At 39.1% G+C, this 27,987-nt stretch overlaps 1 long non-coding RNA gene across 1 annotated transcript in view; it reads right to left on the bottom strand.

Moving 5' to 3' along the window:
* LOC124059070 overlaps positions 1–27,987 on the bottom strand; it is a 66,119-nt gene that overhangs the window by 9,189 nt on the left and 28,943 nt on the right. The window contains exon 2 of the long non-coding RNA XR_006843362.1: positions 19,582–19,715. This is a non-coding gene — a long non-coding RNA (uncharacterized LOC124059070). The remainder of the gene's footprint in view (positions 1–19,581; positions 19,716–27,987) is intronic.

The raw sequence follows: 27,987 nt of genomic DNA, 5'->3' as shown, positions 1-27,987 counted from the left end.
TGGACCTTAGACCACATTATTTAGATTAAATACATGCACACCAGCCATAACAACTGTGTTATTTAACTGAATTTACTCATGTGCTTTCTTACTTGTCTGATGTAGATCCTTTCTCTGACCTCGGAACACATTTTGATCTTCATGCAGTCTTTTATTTAAAGAGCAGATTTTAAATCAAATCTCCCCCTCCACATACACACACACACGCAAACAATATATCTGACCATCTCCATGTTCCATTCACTCCCCCCTACCTTCCTCAATGATAACCCGAGGCTTAACCCCAATCATGGAGTACAGCTGTGCGTGTCTGTGTGGGTGTGGGTGGGCGAGAGAGAGAGAGAGAGAGAGAGAGAGAGAGAGAGAGAGAGAGAGAGAGAGGAAGGATTTTTCTGTGATGTGAATGTGCCTGCAGAGAATTGGATTGGAAGGAAGGTGGGGGTCTACATCGAAGGCTTTTATGTCAGTTGAACATGACTTGTGGTCTCTTGTAGTGTGCACATCACATGACAGGTCCTCACCATATGGTTGTTGGTTACTTACAAACACCAAAGATAGTCAGTGGAAGTTTGAAGGATGTAGTGAGGGGGTCATGTCATGAACACAACCTAATTGGCAGAACAAATATTAAAACTGTTTGATATGTTGAAAGTTTCATTATGCCTCAGTTTTCAATTTTATATTGTGACACTGCTGTGCTTTGGGTCTGATTAGGTTTAGGCACAAAATTTAAAACAATCTGGTTTGGCTGCCAGAAACACGGATGGAAAATGTCCCAGGGTTTCATTAAAAATATTGTGTTTCTGGCTCTAAAATGTCCTGATGTCTCACTGAAAATATCCGGGTTTTGTTGCCACAGGGACGTCAAAACGTTAGTCGAAGTTGTCTCAAACACTGGTCTGTCATTTGACAGCCACTTTGCTAACGCCACCATCGTCCCCTGGCCCTCCTGATGAGAACCTAACTGATACGGAATGGATCTGAGCACAATATGATAAGTATTGTGTAATTCTTAATACTTAGAACATACATATTTAGCATATAGCATATATTTTACGGCCTACACAACCATAAAATACCAATATTCTGTGCTTTTGACTGGACTTCATGAACATCAGCATAAACCAAACGAGCTTGCATGTTTGAACAACCATAGAAAGTACAACGTTCAGTCTCTTCACCACTGACACTAGCGACCTGAACTCAGTTAAAATTCATCTCCTGGAGCTGTTCTTCAGTACAATCAATCTTCATTGCTCCCAAAGGTCAAACCAAAGGCCTCTCTAAATGATTAGAAAACATTGTTACAATTCCAAACAAAGCCAGTTTTAATGATAATCATTATGTCATCAGTTAGACTCATGGAGACTAATATTTCTTCATAATGTTGATAGGTGGAGCCCTCAGAGAATTAATTCATTATAATGACTCCTTTGACGTTTGACTCCTTCAAACGATGTTACCAATAATTTAGCATTTAAAAAAAAAAAAGGAAATCAAAAAAAATTCCTTGTAAGCAAACTGTTACTTTGAAGGAGCAAAATGGCAACTCAATCTTGACACAGGTAGACGCATGCACCCTTTCCTCTACTATTACTGCATACAGATAAACCACACTGGGAGTTTGTTTGTGGCTGCTAGGGCAAACCATCCGGAACTTTGTGAATATAACCAAGAGTCAAAATAATTCAAGTGATAAGGGAACATAAAGCAGTAAGGGGATGACATGTCACATGTCTGAGTGTTATCCATTTGAATTTGAAACAACCTTGCACAATCTTTAATTTCTTTCATTTTATGTGCAGTATTGTGGTGTCTTAGAAAAGATTGCAAAAGCAAATGTTTAATTAGCAGTTAAATAATAAACTCTGCATTTTTACATTTTACTTCGCCCTGCATTACTTTACAGTGCATATGTATTCCCTCAATGACCACATCTTCCTTTCACACAACCGCAAAAAGTGCTATCATTTTACAATAACACACTAAAATAACAAAATGCATGCATTTTTAAATAATAAATAAAAAATATGAACCAAGAAACAACAAAATAGGGCCAGGGCCTGTCAGTGTTGCAATTGCAATTTAGCTATTGCACAACATGTCCCCTGGCATTAGGTGGATTAAGCAATTTCCAAGACACTAATAAAGGTTGTCCATAATTTACTAAATTATCTTAGCTTTTGTCATAGATTATGCAAGGGCATATTATACCACATCACATTATACATAATGCCAGTTTCTGTGATCATCTTTTCACAGTGACAAGGTTGTTCTTCCTTCCAGCAAAAAACCCGAAGCATTTACAGTATTAGAATCTGAAACAGCAATGCCTTTTGTTCACTCACATACTACATTAATTATGGCATTACCTAAAAAGGGCTGGGTAGAGATAACACAAGAAAAAGGCAAAAAAAAAAAAAAAAAGGTCTTCCATCTGCATAATTTCTCATTATTATAATAGATTGAATAAAAATGTACATGAAAAGTTTGCCGACTGCTGCAACAGTCCTTTTGTTCCCCACTCCCACTTGCGCTGGACATCAGTAGAGTTTTAAATAAAATTATGTGGCAAATGCTTGAATATGCACACATTAAAAAAGTCTCTGCATTTAGCATGCAATCATTTATATAGGCTAGGTGTTCCACCTTTTCACTTTCACGCAGTCTTCTTCTAGTTAAAGGCTTTCTCCAAACAGACAGACACACACACACACACACACACAAAGTACAAGGCCTAACAGAGGCGCATATATCTGCCTGTGGCAATGTTATGTTGGTGATCTCATAAGTTTTTGGTTGAGAGCAGGTGCACATGAATATTCAAAAGGTGGGAAGTGGTCCAAATGTCTCCTTTTCAACCCAATGAACATTACCCATGTGCATGATAGCATGTATGTGTGTGTAGGTGGAGATATTTAGGGTATATGGGATTGTGAAAATATGAAGAACGTATATATATGTGTTGTTTTTCTTAATGTTACTGCTGATTCCGATGGCAGTTTAGCATCAAAACAGCTTGTCCTCTGCTAGCATCTTGTATCTCATCAGCACTCGCGGTCGGGTTCTCCATGGGAAACACAAATTAGCAGGAATCTTGCAGTTTTCGGCAAGAATCTAGGAGACTGTAATACTTTTCTTTGTGCCAGCAACTTTCTACTTGTTCACTTATCACAGGTTATTTCCCTCTGCTATGCCTCCAAGAAACAGCATTAATGATGTTGTGATAGCCAGATATGAATACCTGTGGTCTGTAGTGACGGCCTGCTCTGCTCTTTGCTGATTTGATTTCATCGATGCTGTATATTTCTTATATGAAGGCCTTCATGAGATAATTTTTCTCACCACTCCAGTCAGCACAAATACAGAAAATATAAATGTTACCTACCCTCTGTCCTCTTCACACTGAGTAAACAATAATATTCTATTTACAAGATATCAAATTTGCTGTATTGAATATTGATGTGATTTGATTTTGAATTTAGACATGTAGTGTTCATAAAAAAGGCTTCTTGGAAGTTTTTTGCTTTTACATTGTTGAATCGAATTTGATTTAATGAGGCTTTTTAGACAAAAGTGAATGAAAAAAAAAATACTTTGATGTCAGACAAATTGATCTAAATATAAAATACATTTTTACATAATTTTTTGTCACATTTAATCGTCATTGGTGTAACTAGATGGTTTTTGAAGTCAAATACTGAGTTAGATGGAGATTGTGTGTTGACTGTAGTATTTTATCAGGAAGGTCCAGCATTTTTTGAGTCAGTTTCATGGAGAAACCTACACCATGAAGACAAAGAAACACTCCAAGCAAGTCAGTGCTTCCATGCAGGACCTGAGCTATCTGTCATTTGTGTGTTGTGTGTGCATGTGTTGTGTACGGTATGTGAGTGTGACTTTGAATGTGCTGATGGGAATCAAGACAACTGCCATCTTTCCCCTCCTCTGGTCCTCTTACTTGGCTTGTTAGTGGAACACAGAAACTGAGCTGTTTCCTTAATCAACATGAATAATGAAACACTTGTTTGTTTTCACTGTAAATTGCGGAAAATCATGTCTATGCTGCACGCATGCTTTGACATGCACTGTATGTGTGTATGTGTGAGACAAAGAGAACGTGTGTGTGTGATGTCCTGAAAGTCAATACTTTATGCATGGCAGTCCCTGCTCAAATAAACATGCGATTAATTATTTAATTTCAGATTTGTATGTAATTTATGTCTGTTTGCAAAGGTAAATAAATGCAGAAAGTACAAACAAAATGAAGCACGGGATGTGCTTCTTTAATTAGTATGTTTTCAAGGTGACACACTGGTTTTGCCTGTTGTGTGCTAAGTAAACTTGGGAGGTTGTTGTGTGCGTCTGTAGAATTAACACCACAGCCATACAGAGTGAAGGTACCAACATGTTGTCTATCCCCCTCCTAGAAAATTTAAGTGCATATGTGTAATGCAGTTGAAATCTGTCTTTCTCAACACACAGCTCTCTCCCTCTGTATGTGTGTGTGTGTGTGTGTGTGTGTTAATGGGAAGTGCATGCCAGTAGCCTGAGAGTTTGAAATACTTGAAGAGCACTTAGTCTCTTTGGGTGGGGTTTTGTAGGAAAGTACCTGTACCTGTCTCTTTTCATCTCTCTGTGTTGGATGTTCCCCCTTTCTCTCAAAACCACTTTGTCACTTTACATTTGGTACAAAAGCTTTCTGTGTGTGTGTCCCTTTTCATCTCTTCATTTCTGTCGATTGCCTTGCCACCTCTCCGACTTTCCTCAGCTTCTTGTACCCACATCCTGCCTCTCAGTTGACCACTAAAACTTCACCTCTTTGTCATTTACCTGCACAGCTTCTGCTCTCTGTAAGGACTTTAACTTGGCCATTTACCTCCACATCACCATGCACACAAACTTGTTTTTGCGAGCAAAGCTACTCAGAGTGAACCTATGCTGCCTAACGGGGCTGCTCCAGGTATAAAAGGAGCAGCAACATCAGTCATCTACTCAAAATGTTTTCATATGCACTCAAATACTAAAGGCCAGATTAATTTCTTCAGTCTGGTGGCGGCTGAAGTTGCCACAACAGGTTTTGTTTTCCTTTTGCTCTGTGGATCAGTTTTGCAGCATGCAACTATGGCAACACCATTTCCATCGTGTGGATGAGACATCATTTATGTAAATGTGGATACATTTAGAAATTGTTCTCATTATTTTTTCTTCTGTTATTTTAAAATATTGGGAATTGTTGTTTTTGTTTTGTTTTATATCATGCATGTTAAAGATCTGTGATATTTATTATTTTAGGCTGGGTACACCCTGGACAATTCATCAGGGGGGTGACATATAGAGACGAGTTAACATTCATGCTCATGTTCACATAACCTGACCTCCATGTTTTTGGACAGTGGGAGGAAGCCGGAGCAGACAGTATCCATATGGAAAAGGGTTTGTACTAAGAACTTTCTCGCTATGATGCAACAGTGCTGACCACTGCACCACAGCCTACCACTGATAAAACTGATCTCACAGTTAACGCTACACTGTCTTTTTTATAATTTTGTTTTAACAAATTTGGACTCTTCTGTTTTCTGTCTGAGGACCATGTTGTTGGTTGCTTGTTGGCAACCCTCCATCTAACCAACAGAATTAAATGAGCTACAGAGAAAGATACCAGATGGACAGGAGAAAAAATATCTCAGAAAAAAGTCTGTGGTTAAACTCTACAAATTTACTGAACATGATACCCAACATAAACACTGGCAACAATAAGTGGTTCTTTATCATCTATCCGATGGGCTGTTCCTATCTATGAAATTACACTTAATGTGTTCTGTCACTTCTATTTGACTCCCTGTTTGTAAAACATTATGCTGTATTTGCTAATTAAAAGCAAATCTTTCTAAAATGCAATCTGGTGTGTTCAGTTCTTTGCATTTATTTCTTCTCAGGAAGGAGGATTGAGTTTATTTATAGGCGGAAGCAAAATATGGTGTCTTCATTGGTAGGAGTGGACAGTATAAGCACATAAGTAAAAGTAGAGGCACAGAAGTACATCATTATAAAGTAAGCGCATTGCATAATGGCTACAGAATAGCGACACCATCAATGTTTAGACTGGATCCCGTTGAACTTTCACTCTGAAATTTTGTCAGTCACCAGACACAAAAATGAAGGCTGACTGGTTTTCCAATTAGGCTGGAAGACTGCTTTCATATCCCCAATATAGACAAAATGAATGAATAAACACGTCATGTGTTGTTGCTCTGAAAAAAACAAATGCGAGTTAGTTGCCTTTGCAGCGGCAGCAGCAACAGCAACAGCAACGATAATACCACTTGGAAACCCCTCCCACTGAGGAACAATATTATCCACAACAATAAAATTATTTATGAAACATATTTAAATGTAACAATTACTTAGTGTTTAAATTCAATGGAAAAGGAATCGGAAGGATTAAGGAATATGAATGCATGGACATTTAAACACAAAATTGTGAAATGTAAAGTAATCTATAAGTGCATTTTCATTGTGATGTAGAGTAGTGATAAGAAAAGTAAAGATAATGTTCACAAATATATTTATTAAGTGTTTGTGCATGATTTACACTACAGTATTCTGTCAACAGACCTCAATACTTGGAGTTGATGTCAGATGAGCAGAAATGTACCACTACCTGACTTGGATGCTAGAGGGAAAACTGTGAAATATATGAAAATACAGTTCCAAAATCATCCCATGACTTGCCCCGGGGTCATACACCCCTGACTCACCACAACAGTGTTGTACTAATTCCACAAAAGCTATCCCACAGCTCTCAGACTCTGTGGCATTAGAGAGACGACTGTATGTGGGGCGCATGCCAAGAGAGCAAAAACATGAAAAAGTATTCCAGGAGAGGGTAGTCCAACAATACAAATTTGTGGATGGGACAGAAAAAAGGTAGTAAGAACAAAAGCTGGTGTGTCAGGACCTGGTAGTGTTTGTCAAACAAAAAGCTTTCCTGTGTCTAGTTTAAAATTACTTGGGATGTATGCTTACAGGGGTGTGGCTCTTCAAAGTGCATGTTGTCCTTTGTGCAGGTTTTGGATATCCCCTATGTACTCTTTACAACTTCAGTCAGTGAACTTGTGTGTTTTCAGTTTGGACGGTTGGGTGTAAAACATTGAACTGAGAGCATTATTCATGGAATATAACGGAATAAAACACTGTTCGTCTTGACTAAACATCTCAAAAGAATCACATCTATCTTGGAAGTTCCTGCAAGACCAGACAGCTGGACAACTGGGGCTTGTACCAAACAAATAAAATGTAATAAAAACAATGTCTCTCTCTCTCTCTCACACACACACACACACACACATAAGAGACCATGCTTAATTAGAAGTAGTGTGAGGAGCTAAATGCCAGCCATTGGTCAGTGGTCTACTGTTGAAACCCTCTTTCTGAGCCTCCTCCCATCTCTACTCTTCTCATTTTTTCTTTCCTGTAGCTTTATGTCTGTCACTCCGTGTCTGAGGTTGCTCTCCATTTATTCTCTCTTCCGTCCCACCACATTACTTTTTTCTAATCCATCCTGACATTCACATCCTTCACCTTCTCTCTCACTTGTCTGCTACTGCAGTTTTTTATGTTACAGTAACTCCACCTCCTTCACCTCTCATCAGTTCTCTCCCTCTCTCTGCCTCTCTCTCTCTCTCTGTCTCTGATCGAGCACTGACTCTGACTGTGAGAAGTGGGAGGAGTCGCTAACCTTTCATGACCTTTATCTGCAGTGCATCAGGCTTTCTCCTTCCTGTGGAGGTATTTATCCTGATAAATAAATAATGACAATTATTATTATATACAAACAGAAAATAGCCCATGTAATTTAAAACCCTATTTGATAGCCAGCACAGGTGTAAAATCCAAACAAAGTCTGTCATAAGAAAAATAAGGAAATACATAAATAAATACAAGAGAAAAATAAACAAAAAATTACGTGTGTAGCTGCATAACTTTGCCTCAGAATTTCCATATCATGCATGCAGGTTGCACATGAGTTTTACTCATGTCCACAGGCCTTAGCGCTGCCTGCTTGGGGACTGACAATTTGCATGAAGCGTGTCTTTTTTTTTTATTAATTTCCTATTTTATGATCTTATGTGGTGTGGCACTGTTAACTTCAATTTACATCTATTTTCATTTACTGTAGAGACTGACCAAATGTCAGCACTAGCATCATACAATTATCACCAAGGAGGCACAGGCTCATCACAGGGACACTCCTTTTTAAACGGTCAGAGATTTTATTGGTGGTGCAAAGTTATCACACTTGATTTCAGCCAGTCCAGAGGTGTCTCTTTACTGAGAATTAATGCCCATCCTTGAACCGCAGTGAATTATTCAGCCGAGCCCTTGTGTAATCCCATTATAACATACGCCAACGTATCGCACCACTAAACACCAATAAACAAAATGATGCATACCAACCACAATCAAATGGAATATCAATCTCTACTTGCAATGTGAGCCTAAAGTGGTACTAAGAGTGACATTTTCTGGTAAGATCTTATTTTATACACCCACTGGGAGAGAAATGACACACTCACTGCCACTCGCATGTGAATTTCAATGTACAATATGCTCTTTGTTCCTGACCTTTTAAAGAAGTTTTTTTTCCTTTGGTCTGTCACCTTCCTGATAACCAAACCACCAAACCTCATCATCTGGGGTCGACAATGCCTAAAATGACATCACAATATGTAACACTGTTGACTGCACTTGGGATTTGGAAGCGGTGGCTCTGAGTTTGAAATATTTTGTTATGTCTGTTTTGCTAAACTTTGCTAGTTAGCTTCATAAAAATTGAAATGTGTTATGGTCAGCAGTCAACATGATGATCTACGTAGCCAAGCAGGCAGCAGCAGAGCCATGATTTTATTGTATGGACTTCTGACTTATGAATTCATTAGCAAATGAATAGCTTTAATTATTTATCAGTACTTGTTTATCATATTTAGTGTTAATTCTAGTGAATTTTGGGTCACACAAGCTGGCATTACTCCCCTGTACCTCCTGTTTTTAGTGGCTAGTAGTGACCCAGCCCCTTAACAAGATGCTTAATGATTAGTTTTGCTTTAATTTGTCACCAACCTGTGACCACTGAAGCTTAAAATGACTTTGTCTCCTTGTACTATGCTTTAGTGCTTTGCTCTGTGTCAACATGAATATCATATGCCTAAGTCTCATCAGCTGCTGTAATGAAAACTGGGCTTATGTGATTGGTGTAAATGTCCAGGCCTGGACCAGAAACAAACACTGTCACCTAAATGTTTCTACAAATCTTTGGTGAAAATACTGGTAAACCTCCTCAGGTTTTGATGCAGGAAAACACTGGCAATAACAGTATAATTTTAGACACACCAATGAGGATGTGGCAAGGGGACCAATGTGGCAAAATTGGTCTGTGTGACCTATTTATAGAACCTGTCACTTTAATATACTACAGATGGATATGGTGCATGGAATGTTCTGTATCCTCTTCATTTTCACGCCACTCATTTGCCCCAAGGATGTGTTGGTAAGGAAATGGGCCATATTTAACTCTTGACAACCTTACATTTCCCAGTACTTTCCCATCCTAAGTGCACATATTTAGACTCAGACCATCACAAGACAGGATCAGGCAGAAGTAGATGATCATAAGAACACATAACCAAGAGCATGACAGGATTTAGTGCTACTTCCCTACTGTATGACTAAAGTGCACTTGCTTCATCTGACATTTCTGCCTAAAAATCTAAATGGATGAAATTAGAGTCTCAATCTTCTCCGCTGCATTGTTCAGTTGGTTCCATATTGTTGTACTGCAGCCCCTACTGGACAGAATCTTGTCACATCTTGTCACAGGTTGTATGTGTTATTTCCTTTTGTAAGTTTAAGTCTGGCAAAAGGGCTGGGTTCACACACTTTATCTTAATATGTTTCCTGAAGGGAGTGAGGAGGACACACAGCATGTTTAAATCCTCTCACTTAGAGCTCTGGTGGAGTTCTCAGGAGTCCTCTTTGAGCAAATCAAGTACATTTCATTTAAGGTCCTCTCTGTCAGGACAGCTTTTCCACCCACTTTGACTTCAGCCAAAAGAGTATGTCATCTTTTACACCAATCCATCATCAGTCCAGCTAAGGAGCTTGTCAGTTTGAAGGGACCACCGTGTTTGTCTAGCAGACAGTAACATCTACCCATGAACGAAAAAAGTAAAATCACTCAACTCCACATCTTGCTTGACGGTGACAGTATTGGACATTTTCTCCACGGATGGTAAAGACAAAACTTTTCAGTCCACTACCTGCATCACAATTCCTTTGTTAGTCTTGGGTAAATCACTACATTACCTCATGTGAAATTCAGTAGGGTTCAACATTTTAAAAAATTTTCAACCCTTCCTTTCTTGATCTCACACTGCAAGCTATTCAGTTTCTTGAGAAACAACTTAGGCCATGACTTATTTCATGGCCAGAGGACGGCTCACACCACAGTGCAGTCTTAACTTGGCCTTCGTGTCTAAGAACATCAGGTGTTCTTTAAGGTTCAGGACGGTTCAACATGCCCTTTTCCCTCCACCTCACACTAGGAAGCCAAGAGAGAAATGGCAATGAACATTCACATTGAAAGAGGGAACACTCTTCGGGGGAAGCTTTCCACAACATTTTGGAGTGTTTCTGTGGGGATTTTTGCCCATTCATGCAGTAGAGCAATAGCGGGATCAGGCACTGATGTTGGACCAAAAGACCTGGCTCACAGTTCATCCCAAAGAGCTCAGGGCTCTGTGTGGGCCAGTCAAGTTCTTCCACACCAAACTCATCCAGCCATGTCTTTATGGACTTTGCTTTGTGCACTGGGACACAGTCATGCTGGAATAGAAAAGGGCCTTCCCCAAACTGTTGACACAAAGTTGGAAGCATAGCATTGTCCAAAATGTCTTGGTATGCTGAAGCATTAAGATTTCCCTTCACTGGACGTAAGGGGGGCAGGCCAACCCCTGAAAAATAGCCCCATCCCAATACTTTTGTCTATATAGTATAATTGTTGCAGTTTCTGTGAGACTTTCCTTGGGCTATAAGAGCAACTTTTTGCCTGCAGTGCTGTACCCTTTTTAGAGTGATGTGCTGCAAAAGGCATCGATCAAACCTGTGGGGCCACTTCAGGGCTCTTCTTGCATCTTGGCATTTAGTTAATAACTGTTGTATATGACCTAAAAAGAAAGTTGAAAACCAACAGTACTAGTATGTGCTTCTTTCACAATGTTCTGGCCCTCTAAGGCAAAAACACCAAAGTGTGTGTGTGTGTGTGTGAGAGAGAGAGAGAGAAACAGTTCATGTAGTGAAACTGGCAGGTGCACAAGAACATTTAATGTTATATAATTTAGCACGGTTTCTTGTAAACTGGAACAAACAATGCCCATGTTTCACCTCTACAAAGAAAATGAGCCTCAGCACAGTGTTGTGTGTGTGCGTGTGTGTGTGTGTGTCTTGCTCTCTGCCACAGAGTAACTAACCCAAGTCAGAAAGAGAGAAATGAGGAGCAGGGGAATGCAGTGAAGGAGATAAATGTTTTTTATTCAAAGGAGCCCAGCCCATGGCGCCGTGCTCTTTCCCTTTTTTCTTTCGTTTAATTAAGAAAGCAATCCCTCCTTCCCCTGAGCTCCCTCACTCTTAGTCTCACTCTTTCTGTCGGAAGCCACGTTTAATAAATGATCATGATGATAATGGGGGGTGACAGGGAGTGGTGTGTGGGTGTACATGTATGTGTGCGCATGTACACACACTGTCAACATCACTCTAACACATACAGCAGTCCTGCTATAGTAACACAGAATTAAGATTTTACATATGACACAATGAATTAATTGTGCTAGCATGCAGTAGAAGAGCAGAGCATGAACTTTACAATAACAAGCAAAGCTGCAGCTAAATAACGCTTATGGGATCAACAACATTTATTATCCATCCTTTTCATTTATTTTCTGGCACTGCTTGGTGCCACCCTGTAAATACCACCAAAGCAGTATTTTGTCATATTTTATCATTCTGCAGAGAAAAATAAAGCAAATTAGGTGTGTGCAATGTTTTGTATGGAATATAGTGATTTTCCAGTTCAACCTGCTTTACTGAAAATAAACTATTTTGTTATTAGATTGAAATAATTCACCACAGTCTGTGTTCACACTGGCAGCTAGCTCCCTCAATGATCCTTGAATTCATTAAGGGTTCAACAAACATCTCATGTCTTCCAGATGTTAAAAACCTTCAGTGTGCACTGTTGTTGCATGTGTTGGTTTATAGCCCTGATGCATTGCAAGTTCTCCAAATTGAACAATAAAATAAAATAAATAAATAAATAAATGTTTTGCTATAGCTGCCATATATATTACACCCCCCACTGGTGAGGATTAGGCAAGACAAGTTTCTTGGGAGAACATACGTAACCGAGCAACAGGACAGGAGTGATTCAACTTACGATACAGTCATCCTGGCCAGGTCCATGACAGTCAATGGTGCCAATTTTCATTTCCTAGGATGGTGAAGCAATGACCAGCTCTACTCTGTTTCTGACTGGTTGATTGCTTTCTCTGACTTCCAAAGCTGTTACAAATCACTATTGAACTAGAATTTGCATTTGTTTGCCTCCACGCACCAGTCAAGTGACAATTTACATTCTTGTCTGTCCAAATTTACATAATCTATTTAGTGGCTGATAAAAAGCTCACATGGTGTAATGAAGCTCAACATCATCAAAGCCAATGAGCTTGTGGTGGACTACAATGCTTCAAATATGGACATGGCATCAAAGAAGATACAAACTCTAAAACACGGATGCTTCACACACGTCATCAACCGGGCAGCACAGAAGATCTATACAGTCAGCACAGTTTTAGAGTGGATGCCCAAGATTGTGTCACCAATATCTCACCAAATGTGAAGCATGTCCACAATCTGCTATTCGCTCACAGAGTTATGGTTGCTGAGTAATGGACAGAAAAGTCTCACTGAGAAAACAGTGAGACTGGTAATAGTTAAATGACAGAAAAGCATTGTAGAATTGAAACACAATTAACACCAAAGCTTAAAAATCTATTGAAAGTTGAACCTATCTTTAAAAAACAGCGTCTTCCCTGTGCTCACCTGTATAACAACATGTGGAGCCAATCACTGTGACATTTTGTTTGAGCATGGGAATGTGTCGTGATTTCGTGTAGGTCAGTTGTAATCCCCTACTGTGAATAAATCTGAACACCAGAAAATGACTGGAGATGGGAGTTATTTTATCAACAGAAAGAAAAACACAAGTGGAGGAAACCCTGCGCTTATGCTGATCTGGTGCAACATATTAATACACAGCAGGGTCTGTGCCTTACATAGCTGGCAGCTAGATAGAATTAGTGTTTAAGAATGTTCAGAAGTTTGCTGTGGGTTTTTGATTTTAACATTCACATCTTTGTGCAAAAGGGACGCAGCTGTGGTGTGGTCTGGCATTACTGTAGTTTAGAGGCATGGGAGTAAATGAGTAGAATATGGCTACCCTACAACTGCTATCTCCAGGCTGACATTTGTTGGGGGTGGAGTATTGGTAGCAGTAGTTCGACAGTGGAGGAGGGGTGACAAGATGAAAGAAGAAGCCAAAAATGAGGAGGGCAATGAGTGGAGTAAATGGAGATGCAAGAAGCACAGGATGCATAGGAAAGAGAGAAGTACAGTAGCAAAAATAAGTAGAGAACCTAAGAGAAGAAATGTGAATGTGAAAGAAAAGACAAAGGATGAGATGGGAGAATGGGAACAAGGAAAGATAAGATGAAAGGGTGGCTTAAAAGCGGGAGCCAGAAAGTTGAAGACAAAAGGAGATAACAGGACAAAATGGGGGAGAACAAAACAGAGTAGAGGCGGGAGCAAGGATAATGGAGAGAAAAGTAGACCAGGGAGATGGAAAGTAGAAAATGGTAGTTGAGAGAAATGTGGAAAGAAATGGGAAAAAAAGTGAAAGAATGGGTCAGAGAGGAAAAGAAAGGAAAGTGGATAAAAAATAAAATGTAAAAAAAGATAATTGTTAATTGTAGACACCCATCCTCCATTCCTGTCTCATGATAGACACTGAATGTTGGCATTAGACACCATTCATGATATGCAGAATCTTCCAACGTGTATTTAATTCTTACAGTTAATGTGGCGGAAACAGATGAATTGCTCCAAGAGAAGGATAAAACAGGAAGAAGCATTAGGGATGTAAAAACTGCCAGGACAGAAAGAAAAATGGACACAGTTACATGAGAAAAGAACATTACAGTGACACAAAGTGAAAGAGAAAAAGAAAAAAGGTATAGGGATAACCCCGGATCTCTGTGCCCCCTTCTCATGAGTGTTTGTTGCAGGAACATATTTTATTCATCCACTGCTTGACTTCCTCACTCACATCCTTTCTCCCTCTACTTGCTTATTGTCATCCTTTCTTTCGCTGGCTTCTTTTGCACACATTTCTTTATTGCTACCAATTACTCTAATTTCTAGAGTCACGTCACTGCTGCGACATATCAAACTACTCCATGTATGGAAGACACGACACACATACAATAAATGGAGCAGGACAGATGTGCTATTGCACAGTGGAATAGGATATTGAATGCAGTCATGTAAACACATGTGCATAAACATGCATAAACACATCATCAAATAAACAGATGCAAAGCTCACTTTTTTTCTGCTGCTGGGGTCACATGTCTTCAACAATGTCTGTCTCCCACTCTGTCTCTAATTCTCTCTCACACACACAACAAAAGCAATTCATGTGTGATAACACGGCGCTATGGTAGACAGAGTGCAGTGACAGTCAGTTGAATGGGGTCACTACAGGGCTGTACTTTTATAGGGAAAATACTCTACTGAAGCCTTCAGACTGCGTGAAACTGATCTCAAATGCAACATGGAGCACCTAGTCTCTGGACAAGGTGGAAAAATTGTGTGTTGTTTTCAACCTATTACATTAACCCTATAGCCTCCCTGGTGACAGAATAATGGGGAAAATGTATGATTCAATAAATATAAATAAATAAATAAATAAAACAGAAAACACAGACACAGACACAGTGATTTCAGACACTGGTTAAAAACTAAATTGTATAATAATATAAATAAATAAAAAAGACATACAATTCTCTATCATGTAATGTAATCTTTTGATGTGCAATTAGGACCAATCAATGGGAGTGTTTCAATGAGTCAGGAGAAATGATTCACATTTATGTACCAGTGCACACACAGCTGTGCACTGCTATTTGAGCCAGCTCCTCTGAGTATGTGACTTGCGCAATCACTTACAAAAACAAGTGAAATGAAATGAAAAGATTCTCTGATTTCACTGAAAGACCTTGAAAGAGCCATCTCCTTGGAGGAGACGTAATCACTGCCTCACACTCCTGGCAATTAATCTCTGCCTGAAATTAAGACCAATTGTAACCAAAAAGCAGACAATGAGCTGTCTGTGAGACAGTGGTAACATTTCACCATAATTCAGTTTTTTGGTAAACAGAGACTCAGGGCTAGGGAGGGGGGCTGTGGGTTCTGGGCCCTTGCTCGACTGTGAGCAACTCTCATGCTTGAAGGCACTCTCACTCTTGTCTTGGTGAGGACTGGGACTTTGAATCAATCAAGCACACCAATCAGTGACTTGATGAGACTGGCCTGACGTTGGCCATGCAGATATGCAAAAGCAAAATCAAGAGAAAGGCAGCTTAAAGCAAACCAGCATGACTTGAATATCAACTAACACTTAACCTTCAGAAACTTAAATTCATCAATAATTCCACTAAATTATTCAAACCTCTGTCCATCACTCTCTCTGTCCCTATCTCTCCCTCTGAGTCTGGTACAATGGCGCCCTGTGGGCTTCCTGTGCTGACAGGAAGAGAGCGGCTTTTCACAGCCAGCCAAGACACACAGCTGAGCGGAAGATGAGCCCCCTTTCTGAGCTTGTCTCCTCCCGCCACATCCCTCCCCCATCGCTTTCTGGATCACACTTTTACTCTCATCCTCCCTGTCTTGACCATCCTCACAACTGTCTCCCTCCCTCCCTCACTATTTGAGTGGGGGTGAATTCATTCAGTATCTACATAATAGCTCTTGTTCAGCTCATTTTCATTTGGTTCTTTCCTGTCTGAACATTAACTCGCCTTCCTCAATCACACAGCACACATTCTCTCAGATTCTTCTTCTTTGACTGTCACGCCAAGGAATCCTCTCTGTCACTCTTTTGTGGACCATCATTACATTTCCCAGGTGATGTTTTAGCTGCTTCTCTTCCTCCAGTTTGTTTATCTATCAAATCTCTTCCCTCCCCATCCCTGCATCTGTGTCTTGTTCCTGTTTTATGTGCCCAATCCTTCTACTTCTCTGTCCTTAAACCCTCTCTTCTTTTATTATTCCAAACCTTCCATTTCCAATTTACATCACTTTGTCTTGATGTTCTTGTTCCCTCATCCCCTCCATCTTCTCTTCTGCCTGTCCCCAACATTCCACATATCTCTGTCTTATGCCCTTTATTTTCTGTGTGGGCCTATGTAGCTTCATGCATTTCAAGATATATTTTGTTGATTGTCTTTTGTCATGTTGCTAAATACAAAGAAACTGAATAAATTGCTAAAAGCCAAAAAAATTAAAGGTGCAATATGTAAGATATGGTCAGAAAATGAGCTAATACTGTCAAGGGACCGTGCAGCAACAACAGTGTTTCTGTTATGTCAAAGACATCTGTGTAATGTGTTGCAGTTCTATTGAAGTTAGCATGTTAACCAGCTAATTTCTGACTGTCCTTTCTCGTAATACCAATTTTTGCCTCTAGCTGCAATAGCTTGATAGCCCCATGTAGTTTCAGCTGGAATATGTATACAAAAAAAGGCTTGCTAGACTTCACAAGCTCTCTTAACATTTGGTCCAATAAATAAAATTTAAAAAAAAAAAATCTTAGATGTATTTTCCTGTCTAAACAGTACAGAGGTCTACAGTGAATTGAGTTACAGTGAGTTTCTCTTTGTGAGCTTGTTAACCCATCTTCAAACAAGACCAAGACAAATCTCACCAAAACCATGTTAGTTTGGTCTTCCCACAGTCACCCCTGGTTTCGTAACAAATTCTCAATTCACCAATCAAGAAGTTAAAATATATTAAAATAAACATAAAATAAAATAAAAAATATATTAAAATTTTAATGCTCTATGTGCTGTTTTTGTATATTGCTGATGACCAACTTAACTCTCCATTTCACTTTGCCTTTCCCCTGTCCCTTCTTGCCATGTTTTCGTGTCTCACGAGTCACTTTCCTCATCTGAGTCACTGTCAGTCACCTTTGTACTGTTTCACCTGTCATCGAATTGACCTCAGATGGTCTTGGAGGCTGTGTCCGGTCCCAGTCTAGTGTCTAGCTGTGTGAGCCTGCAAAGCAAAGCCATGTTGCTCACAGTGACATTCCCTGTGATCCACAGTCCAGTCAGCTGTAGGGCCACTAGCAACTGCACTGACAGTACCTAAGATAGCAAAGCAGTTAAGTTGCTGATGACTCTGACTGGATATTTCCAGAGCCTGCACTGAAATCAGATAGGTTTGGCTGTCCTCTTTTGTACCTTGTTCTTTAGAATAGGAACTTGGGCCTTGTCAAATTTGAGCGATTTTACAGTTACACAATGAATGATGAGAGCAACTTCACTCACAGGTCATTTCTCAGTAGTCAGTAGACCCAGCTGGGATGGCACAGTGTGACAGTGGTGAAACCCGTACTTCTGATCATCTGCTCTTATTTCACTCTCACAACGGCTTGCTTGATGCTGTGATATATATAAATATATAAAATAAAAACGGGGGAAAAAAAGCTCCATCTGTCGAAGAAGCAGTGCCGAGTCTGAATAAAGGTGCTCCCGCTGGGGCAGGTGCAGCAGTTTTCTCGTATTCTCAGTGTGCGCAGCAGCAAATTTGTGACTGTTGTATGGTGGCTTTCACTGAACAAGTCTTTGATGTCTGTTTCAATAAGGCCAGTTTATGATCTGCAAAGTTTTATTAACACAGCTTAATCTCTTTGTGGCAACAGTTTGTGTTCCACCTCCTGATGTGCGCATTCAGTCTGTTTTTTGGCTCTCAAACTCACTGACTCTCCATCACTTCCCCTCTGGTTGGTGAAGGAGTGTGTCGCAGCGAGTCATCGAGTCATCCCTCATGTTGTGTGATGTGGAACAGTGGGGAGCCCTGATAGGTTTAAAAGTGAGTTTAAGTGATCTGCTTCAGTTGCTGATGTCAGCAGCAGTGAGTGCAGTTGAACCTGGTTTGACATCTCTCTTTCCAGATTGTTGTTTCATGTGGATAAGTGGCCAATTTCAGAGTTATCAATTTGATAGTGAATTTTCTCCTCCAGTAGTCAAATAGAAAATGGGGAAGACATGCACAGCCTCAGTTCTTTGCGAACTTCTGAAAGCTTTGAAAGATTTGCTCACTTTTTCCCATTTTATATAATTGTCAGCTGAAACGCTCTGGAATATTTCTGTGTTGGTCAAGGAAAATATGTCTAGTATCTGAATATATTTACAGTTGTGTGGGTGTTTGCTTATGGTGCCAGAGGTTTTGAGTGGTAAACTCTTATTATATGATATTAATAATTTTGTTTTCTAATCTGAATTTGTCTTTGATTGTTGCTTATTTAGTCACAAATTTTAACATTACTGATATTTATTGCTTTGCAGTGTCTGTCTTCAGATCCATCCCATAGTCGACAGATCTAGCTAGACACTTAACACATGAGCACACTTTTGAACCAACCACACACCCACAAATATTTTCAGTCAAATACTCCCTGACAGTCTCAGTCTCATCCTCAGACTTCCTTATCCCTCTCAGGGACCCATCAAAGGCAGTCCTTTTTCCTGAACTCGCACAGCAGGGATTTTGTCTTGACAGTTAAACTTAGTGGTTTATGTGCATGCATGTGGGTGTCTACGTATGAGTACAGGGGAGTAAATGTGTGATTAAATGTGTGTGCCAGTGCAGAGCCACTGCAAAATGTGTGAGTCCGAGTCTGATTGGATTCCAAATATCCTGCTGAATACACATGCCAGAAATGTTTTCTGATGCAAGTTCTCATTCTTTTTTGAGACATCATGTCTCCAACATTCCTCCTTTTTTTTTCTTTTTTTCTTTTTTGATGTGAAGTACCTTGAAAGATTTGTTCACTCATTCACGCACTCTCAGGTTTAATCAAGATAAAGATCAAACTTTTAAATAGCCAGATCCTCCACAAGGAGAAGCTGTTTGGTCATTGCCACAAAAGTTCTACACAAGCCAACCTAAACCACCTACAGGCACAGACACAGACACAGACACACACACACACACACACACACACACACACACAGCATAGTTGAACCAAGCCCATCAAATGAAATGTGTTTTTTCTCTGCTTTTCTATGCTCGCTATAAAATTTCGGTTTCAAAATAGACCATAAACTCTACAAAACATATTGTTTCACAAACATCCAGAGAAACCTGCAAGTGATGCAAATACAGTATGTAAGTATTGCTTACCTTGAACAGATGTGGCCCAGCTTGGATGCTGGAAACTGCATGTCCGGACCTGTAGGCTGTCAAATCAATGGCACCGTCTCCTCGCTCTGTCTTCAAGTTCATCCTCCTCTGTTTCACTTTGTCCACCTGCCGTCCTAAGATTGAACCAGAACGCAGATACAAATAAACTGCAGTAGAGCTATGAGACACTAATTTCTCCCAGTAGCAGCCTCAGAGAACCATAATACAGTTTTGACACAAGAAATATTATGATTTACAACTCAATAAATCAAAATAATAAATACATTTTACATTTATTTAATAAATACATAATGATAAAATACACATTGTGACCACACTGACATGGCTAGGGCTAGACCTCCCCAGGGGGAGTTGAAATAATTTTCAGAAACATGAAAAATAACAAGTTGCAGTAGGTAGGAGAAAAAAATCAAATAGAAATAGATGAGCTAGGTTTAGATCATGACACCAAAAAAAGCACTTCATCAAAATAAGATGAAAACCAGTGAGCATGAAAATGGTTGTTATCTAGGTGAGAAAATGTCTTCACCCACATAATAACTGAAAACATGGTTCTTGGCTCAAGCCGATTGTCTCAAATTTAACCATAAAATTTCCAGTTATACAATATGTGTAATATGTAACATGACCTGCATCACTTTCTTTCAACTATAATTTTGTTAGGCTCAGTTTAACCAGAGAATTTCTGTTTAAAAACAGATAACAAACTGTGTGAATAACTCTCCCAGCAATGATGTATATCGTCAAGACTGCAGCAAGTTGGCACATGAATATATGCCAACATCAATATGTGCCAAGACTGTATCCCAGAAAAACCCTCCACAGTATGATTTGTTTGGGATGGGTGAAATGGCCGATGAGTGCAGAACATGTTTGTTATGAATTTCCCATCTGGCCTTCATGGCATGTGGCCTTCAGGCAGCAACACAGAGACACACAGAAAGTTATTACTGTCTTGCAAAATATTGTTTGGAGTGACATAAGTAGCAGGGGACACATGGCATAAAAAAGAACAGATATGAAAGAGCATAAAAAAACATGAGCAGGGGCTGTGAGACGTGGTACCTATTAGGGGCAAGTGCGAATGGGAGGAGCAGAAATTAGAGTGATTGAGTGGACAAGTGTGTGGGATGACAGGGGTGCAATGGAAGTGAGAGATGAGGACAGAAGACATAGGACATGTTAAGAGAAAAAGGTAGATGTGAGCTACAGGGAGAGGAGGAGATGGGAGAAGTAGAGGAAGGGGGACAGTGGTGGGGAATGACAGTACTGGAGGGATTAAGTCTTAGATTTGGGTAATGATAAGGGTAGATGGATAGAAGGAGAGTGAGCTGAAAAGAAGAGATAAAGCGAGCGAGAGGGGAGAAGAAGAGAATGGAGTCAGTGAGCACAGGGAGGGAGAGGAGAAGATAAAAGGAGATGAAGGCAGGTCAACAGTGGTTTTTTTTTTATTCAGACAAAAGTGTCTCTGAGTCAGTCTCTTGAAGCTCACACACATACAGTATATACGCATAAACACACACACACATACACACACACACTAAATGTTTCATGGTTTCCATTTGCAAGATTACATCTTTCAATTAAGACTGAGATGGTTGTCTCTTGGTCCCTCCATGTGTGTGTGTGTGTATGGGGGGGAAGTATGTGTATGTGGGTAAAGGGTTTATGATTAAATTCTCTAAGAATATTAATTTACTCAATGCCTCTATAAAAATAGATATAAAATAAAAACACACTCACCAATAAAATAATATTAAAAACTTTTCTTCTTCAATTATTAGTAATAATATCAGTAATTAAGAGTAACAAACTAAAATCCCAGGAGAGCTGACCTTTGTGCTGTTAGTCCTGCTCAGATGAAAAATCATTGATGACTGAACTAAAACCGGCATTATTAAAAAGATTTCAGTAATAGTGAGATGTGCTTTATGTTACTGGTACCAAGTTTCCATCAGAGGAACAAGACCAGACTGAAACCTAGTGCATGACTGCACCATGTAAGGTCAGCTTAGTCTCTACAAAATAAATTTGAGTACCGTTTGATCTCATGTAAAAGCCTCTGGAGGACAACTGAGCACTATTTGTGTGTTGCTGTAAAAGGTTCCCGAGCACATGACTGAGGACCATCGTAAAAGAAGAAACTCTAATTCAGGATTATATGCAACTATTCAGTTTGAAAAGCCAACAGCCACAGATATTACTCCAGTCCCCGCTTTGCTGCAGTCAGGCCAAATACTACTGAGTCATTATAAAAACAAGGCTAAGAGTCTATTGCCATGCAAGTAATTATGTGAGGCTGCAGTTTGAGCCAAATGCTAATGCTAGAAAGTGCACAAAGCTAATATATTGATATTCAGAAGTATAATTTTTGCACATGTTGAAATTGTTTCACCAAAACCAAACCAAATATGTCAATCTCATGGTGGTGTTGCAGGAAAAGTCCAGGGATCAACACCATAAGTAGACTGCATCCTCAGGGGAAAAAAATGAACATCTGTACACACTTGCATGGCAATCCATTCATTAACTGTCGGAATATTATAGTTTAAACCAAAGGGGTGGACAGACCAACAGACAAATGGCAAACACTACCACCAGTCAAGTCACGCCAAGAGCAAAACCGGTTCCAGTTTATAATTGGTATAATGATATTAGAGAACGAGTGACTGACATCTCAGAAGATTTTACACATTCTCATCTCAGGTCATCCAATAATGCTCCTCGATATCTCATCCAAATGCACAAGGTAACACTTTCTAACACATTGTTAGAATGGCACCCTGGTTGAGTTTATGAATTTAAAAATATTGAGGACTTTAATTTGCCCAGACATAACTGACATAGGCACTCCTATTTTGTTAATTCAATTGACTGTTGTATTAGAGGTTTTATGTCTTTTCTTCCTCCATGGAGGGCTAAATTCAGTTTTGATGCCTGCCAATAATAATAATTTTTTAATTATTTATTTTTTAAACTTGTTTTTTAGAAGACAGAATAAAAATAAGAACAAGAGGAATAGAACAATGAAAAATCCAGTTGTCCATCATTCTAAGTGAATCACTGTAATGTTCTTTATTTTATTTGATCACTTCTTTGACAGGTCTTCTCATTGCGTGTTGTGATGGATATTTTACAGTCTTACATTACAGTCTGCTGTTGACATTTAAATTTACTGTAAACCTGTCTGTACAATATCTTCAATTACCACCTACAAGTTAGCAGAACTGGGTTATTCATGCACCAGTAGTCTAACAGATAGTCCAAACAATATGAAAATATTGCCATCCAAATTAAGAATGGCAGCAACAGCAACTCACGAAATTATCCAGACTAACTGACTGCTACAGAGTTCTCCGTGCTTTTTGTACTGCAGTCTCCGTTTCCCAGGCAATGAAAAACTAAGGAATTTGAAGTTGCTTTTGTTTATTCCCTGTTGAATTTGTTTGCCTGTGTGGACTGACCTCTGGTTTTGACCCTTGGCTGCCTCTGTCTTGTGTAAGTCTCTTCGCTCATTTATAGTTTGATTATTAAATCACTGAACTGCATGAAGCACTGCCTATTGTGTCTGCACGTGGGTCCTCCTATTCCTTGTGTTCTTTCCTGCACAAACATGACACTTACACCATTATAAATGCTTTTCATTTTCTATTTTATACATTATTCTGCTATGTATTAGTGTACTGTAAGCAATGATACAATACAATAAGCATTTTCCCATGGGTATGCTATATCTTGTGTTGCTTTCACTGATTTTGTTTACCTCTTTAACAGAATTTAAAATTGAGAATTTTTCACGAGATGCAGTACCCACTCGATACGGTGCATGAAGTCATTTAGACATTACACTAACAAAACTGAGTAAAAAAATAATTAGGCAATGCTTTCACAACCGTTTTGAGACACTGATGCTCTCGCACTGTTTCTCTCTGTCAAATGGCTTTTAAAAAGCTTCTTTTGTTCAGTCAGTACAAAACTAATTTTGTAACACAAATTGTACAGCATTGTCTATTTATGAACTGTAATCATTTGGGACATGCCCTCATGTGCTCTCTCTCTCTCTCTTCATTATTAATAAATTATTATCCCGCAGTGGGTGGGACCCCTACTGCTTGCTGAGAGACCAAGTTACAGTAACATTTCCTGTTAATATGTTCGTTTATATGCGCACATTATAAGGAAGGTATCTGTGATCATCACACACCCACATATTGTGCGTGCTTGTGCCGGTGCATGCACATCTGCACACACCACGCAAACACCAGGACAGCCCTCCCAAATCACACTGAAACCTAGTGGTTATATTGCACATCAGTCTGTCACAGTAACACAGCAGCATGACAGAATGGAGGTAGATAATTGCCCAAGTCAGAAAGCTTAACATATTTACAGCAACAAACACCTATTATAAGCTGTCAGACTGTTATCCAAATATCCAATTATGGGTTGTCATGTTATGGTGGTTGAACAAACTAAATGATGTGAGATTGCTCCCACACACACACATGCTTGTGGTTGATACATATCACCCCTGACAGAGGCCTTCATCTATTTTGCCATAACACACATCACTAAACCACTCCAAACATGGATAAAAGTACCACAAGTGTTGTTAGAATTGCTAAAATCTCAAAGTCCCCTTTACCACTTTTTCTCCTGTCAGACCTCCACTGAGCTACAGTACATGGTGTATTTGCTGCACACAAAAAAAGGAAATATCCAAGTTACCAACACTTACAGAAGTACATACTGTTTCAGTGATGAAGTGTCAATATGTTTTTTGTCATGAATGAAATTAGTTTTAGAGTGTTTATTTCCTCTATGAAGGATAGCTGCTATCACACTTGTCATTCAAGCTTCAATCTGATTTTTCTGCACTGTGCCCCCATCTGAAATTGTTGCTAAAGCTTTGTTTTGGTTTGTATTCATCTAGGTCTAGCTTCCCCAGTAGCTGAAGCAGGCAGTAAGGTGTGAATGTTTCCCGGTCCCCAGACCTTGAAAGCAAACCAGCATGTGTATGCCAGTTAGCGCTGGCTGTCAAAAAGAATTGATTCCACAGGAAGCGCCCCCCCTTAGATGAAAAATTCATTAATTTGGTTTCTACAATGACGATATTACATAGCTTGTGCTGACATCCTCTTATGAAGGGAAAAAGACCTTCTGTCGTTATGTGGAACAAATGTGTTGCTGTAATTCCATGCTCAGCCAAGAACCTTGCTTTTCACAGTGATTGCAGATAGGGAGAGCTTAACCCTTTATTTGCCAAACACTTCATTTCATCATCACATGCATTAACATACATACTGGTGGACTCAGGGGTGGGAGCCAGGCAATTACCCCCACCCTCCCCCTGGTGCTCCAATGTTTGAAAGAAACATGCCTTCTTGGGTATCCCTTTGGTAGATAAAACATAAAATAAATTGCCTAGAGGGCCCTTCCAGTAGAGGAAATGTAAGGCGGTGCCATAGAGGCTGCCCTACATGCTATATAAACCCTTTGGAACTGTTTCACTGACGGGTACATCTTGACTTTCTGCATGATGGTGCCCCACTGCATGCTTCTAGTGCCTTTTCTTACAGCTCAGACATTTTGTTTGCATGTTTTCTCGGTTTTGTCTGTCCCTTTATGTTGTGGTCTCTACATTTCAATCTGTGCTCACATTTTTATGGTCTCTCATGCGGTGCTGGCTTCCATCACCATAGGTGGTCCGGTCATGCCATTCATAATAAATGACCCCGGGTTTACTTCCACCTTAACCTGCATGGCTCCCCCTCTATTTATATCTGAACTGTCATTTCATAATCATTCACACGCACACAAACAATCAGACACACACACTATATAAGCCCCTCATGACAACACATCTGCAGTTATGCAGGCTGCCAGTCAGGAGCAACTGATATTCTGTGCATTCTAGGGACATGGCTCAACAAAGACTAATATTAACAAGTCTGAGTGGTTCTTCAACTGTGTTCTTATCCTATTACAGTAAAATCAACACATCAAATTTACTCATCGAGCCCTTTTGCTGTTATCAACAATGCAACAGTGATCTTTCAATGTGTACAACAGCTATCTGTGTTTCTCAAATTCTAATTAATATAATCTGACATGAGAGAGTCTGAGGAACAAATGGAGACACTAAGAATCTCTTGAACTGATCACAAATGGGTACATAAACCCTAGAATAATCAAAGACATTGCTTGACTTTTCAAATTAACAGGCTGTTTGTCAGAACATTAACACCCTCTTCCCTTCCTTCTCTCTTCTAGCTATTGGTGGGATTTAAAAAAAAAAAATCAAAAACAGCAAAGCACTGGAATAAGAATTAAAGATGAGGAAATGCTGCATATTTCTCATTCCTCTGTTCTTCATGTTCTTCTAAGAAACAGTAAAACTAAATCAAACAGTGAACACCAGAGCCTAAAGCCTGTAAAAAGAATAAATCGATTACTTGCAGTGTGTTTATTGTTGTTTGGACTAACCTGTAATTTTTTTGTTCTTCCTTGGGGTAATGGATAAAATGAAAATAAACTGTTCACTCCTGACTGTAACTCATTCATCATTAGCATGCACACAGTGGTGATATAAAATTCAAAGAGTTCATTAAAACTACTGTTTTATTGTCAATATTATTTCAACAGATAACTTGGATTTATTTAGATATTTTCGTAATATCTAAAATTTATCTTGATATGATACACATGTCAGGCTATAAAGTAAAAGTGACTGTATTACATGTTGCCTAAAATGGCAACGAAAGCATGTTTGGTGTTTTCTTGGTTATATTTAGGAAACTCAAAGAAGTTTTTAAATACTAAAATATTTCCTGGTACTGCACTTTGAAAATAAATTTCTGAAAAAGAAGTTTCCAGCTAACATATTTGAGTCAACAATAATTAAACTTCCTCTCATTAGTGTATTTAACAATATATCAACATAACACTTAGCAGGTAGGGTTGTTGGATTAGTGTTTGATTCTAACTGCAAAACATGTTTTTGGCAGACTATTCATGTTTTGTTCATGTCGCTCATGTAAATACATGAGTGTTCCTCTGCTGCTGTGTGTCCTCTGTTCATATGTTGTATGTGCATATAAGCAGGTTAATGTGCTGAAACATTTATCCCCATCGCCTCTTTTTTTCCTTTGGAAAACAACACTGCGCACACGCACACACACACACACACACACTCATCACTTCGCATACATTAGCAGGCATGGACATATACGCGCTCCTGCATAGGTCGAATATACATGGCAGTTGTTACAGGACATTTTGTTTACATCTGTATTAAAAGGACTTATTCATTATTAATGATGAAAAGGGTTTGTTACGTTGAATCATGTTTTTGTTTTCAGCACAACTGCCTAACTGTACTTAAAAGAGCATTCAGAGGACAAAACGACTTCAAGAATGACTTGCTCGCTATTTGTGTGTTTGTGTTGCACTGCATAGTGTCTCTGTTTAAAATAGGTTTAAACATCACAGATGTTATCATTCTTTCAAAATTAAAAATAAGAGTATGTTTCACAAACTGTTCTGTTTCAGGTGTAGATTAGCTGTACCGCCACATCAGCAATAAAGGGGAAAGGAAATGAATTAGGCCATTTTTAATAAAAACACTTACTAATGATTGTTGGTGACTGAGTCTGAAACCCAAGATGATTCTGCTCCAGTTATTGTTGTTTCGCTCACACCAACTAATACTGACTATGCTATTTTGTCTTTCTTTTTGTTATAGGTAATCAAAGTAGTTAATGGAGCATGTGCTTACATTTCTTTCCTAAATTTAAAACTACATTGTTACAGGCCATTTAGATTACATGTAGATTACATAACACTTTTTGAGTAATCCAACAATCACATATTCTGTCGATCTAATCTGGATAATGTTTTCTAAATTGTCAGCATCACCCTTAAATATAAACGGTTTGTCTGTTTCTGTGGCTCAGTGTTGCTTATTTTCAATAAATAACTATTATTGATCCTGTCTGCCTTCTGTTGTCTGCACTTGATACAGCAGAGCTGTTCTGTTGGATATACTTGCTCTTGGATGTACTTAATATTGCTCTGTACAATGCTTTCTTTTTCTTTCTTCTTTACAGCAGTCCTCCTGATTTAACTTGTGTTAAGCTCCATTTAATTTATTCATCTGACTTTCAGAGCCTTGGTAATTAAAAAGTTACCAAATTAACACAAAACTGCCAAAAACCCGACTTTCTCTTTCCCTTTTAAATTCCTCCCCAAGGTAGATGTTTTCTCTTAATCTTTTCATCAGTTTTCATTTTCACTGTAACATACAGGTTTGCATTGTCATTCAAAAGACTAAATAATAAAAAAAATAACAAAAAAAAAAACTATTTTATAACTTTCAAATGCAAG

This window comes from Scatophagus argus, chromosome 5, assembly GCF_020382885.2.
Source record: "Scatophagus argus isolate fScaArg1 chromosome 5, fScaArg1.pri, whole genome shotgun sequence".
Classification (NCBI taxonomy): Eukaryota; Metazoa; Chordata; class Actinopteri; family Scatophagidae; genus Scatophagus; species Scatophagus argus.
The sequence above is the reverse complement of the archived record's forward strand: the minus strand, read 5'-3'. Positions and strand labels throughout refer to the sequence as shown.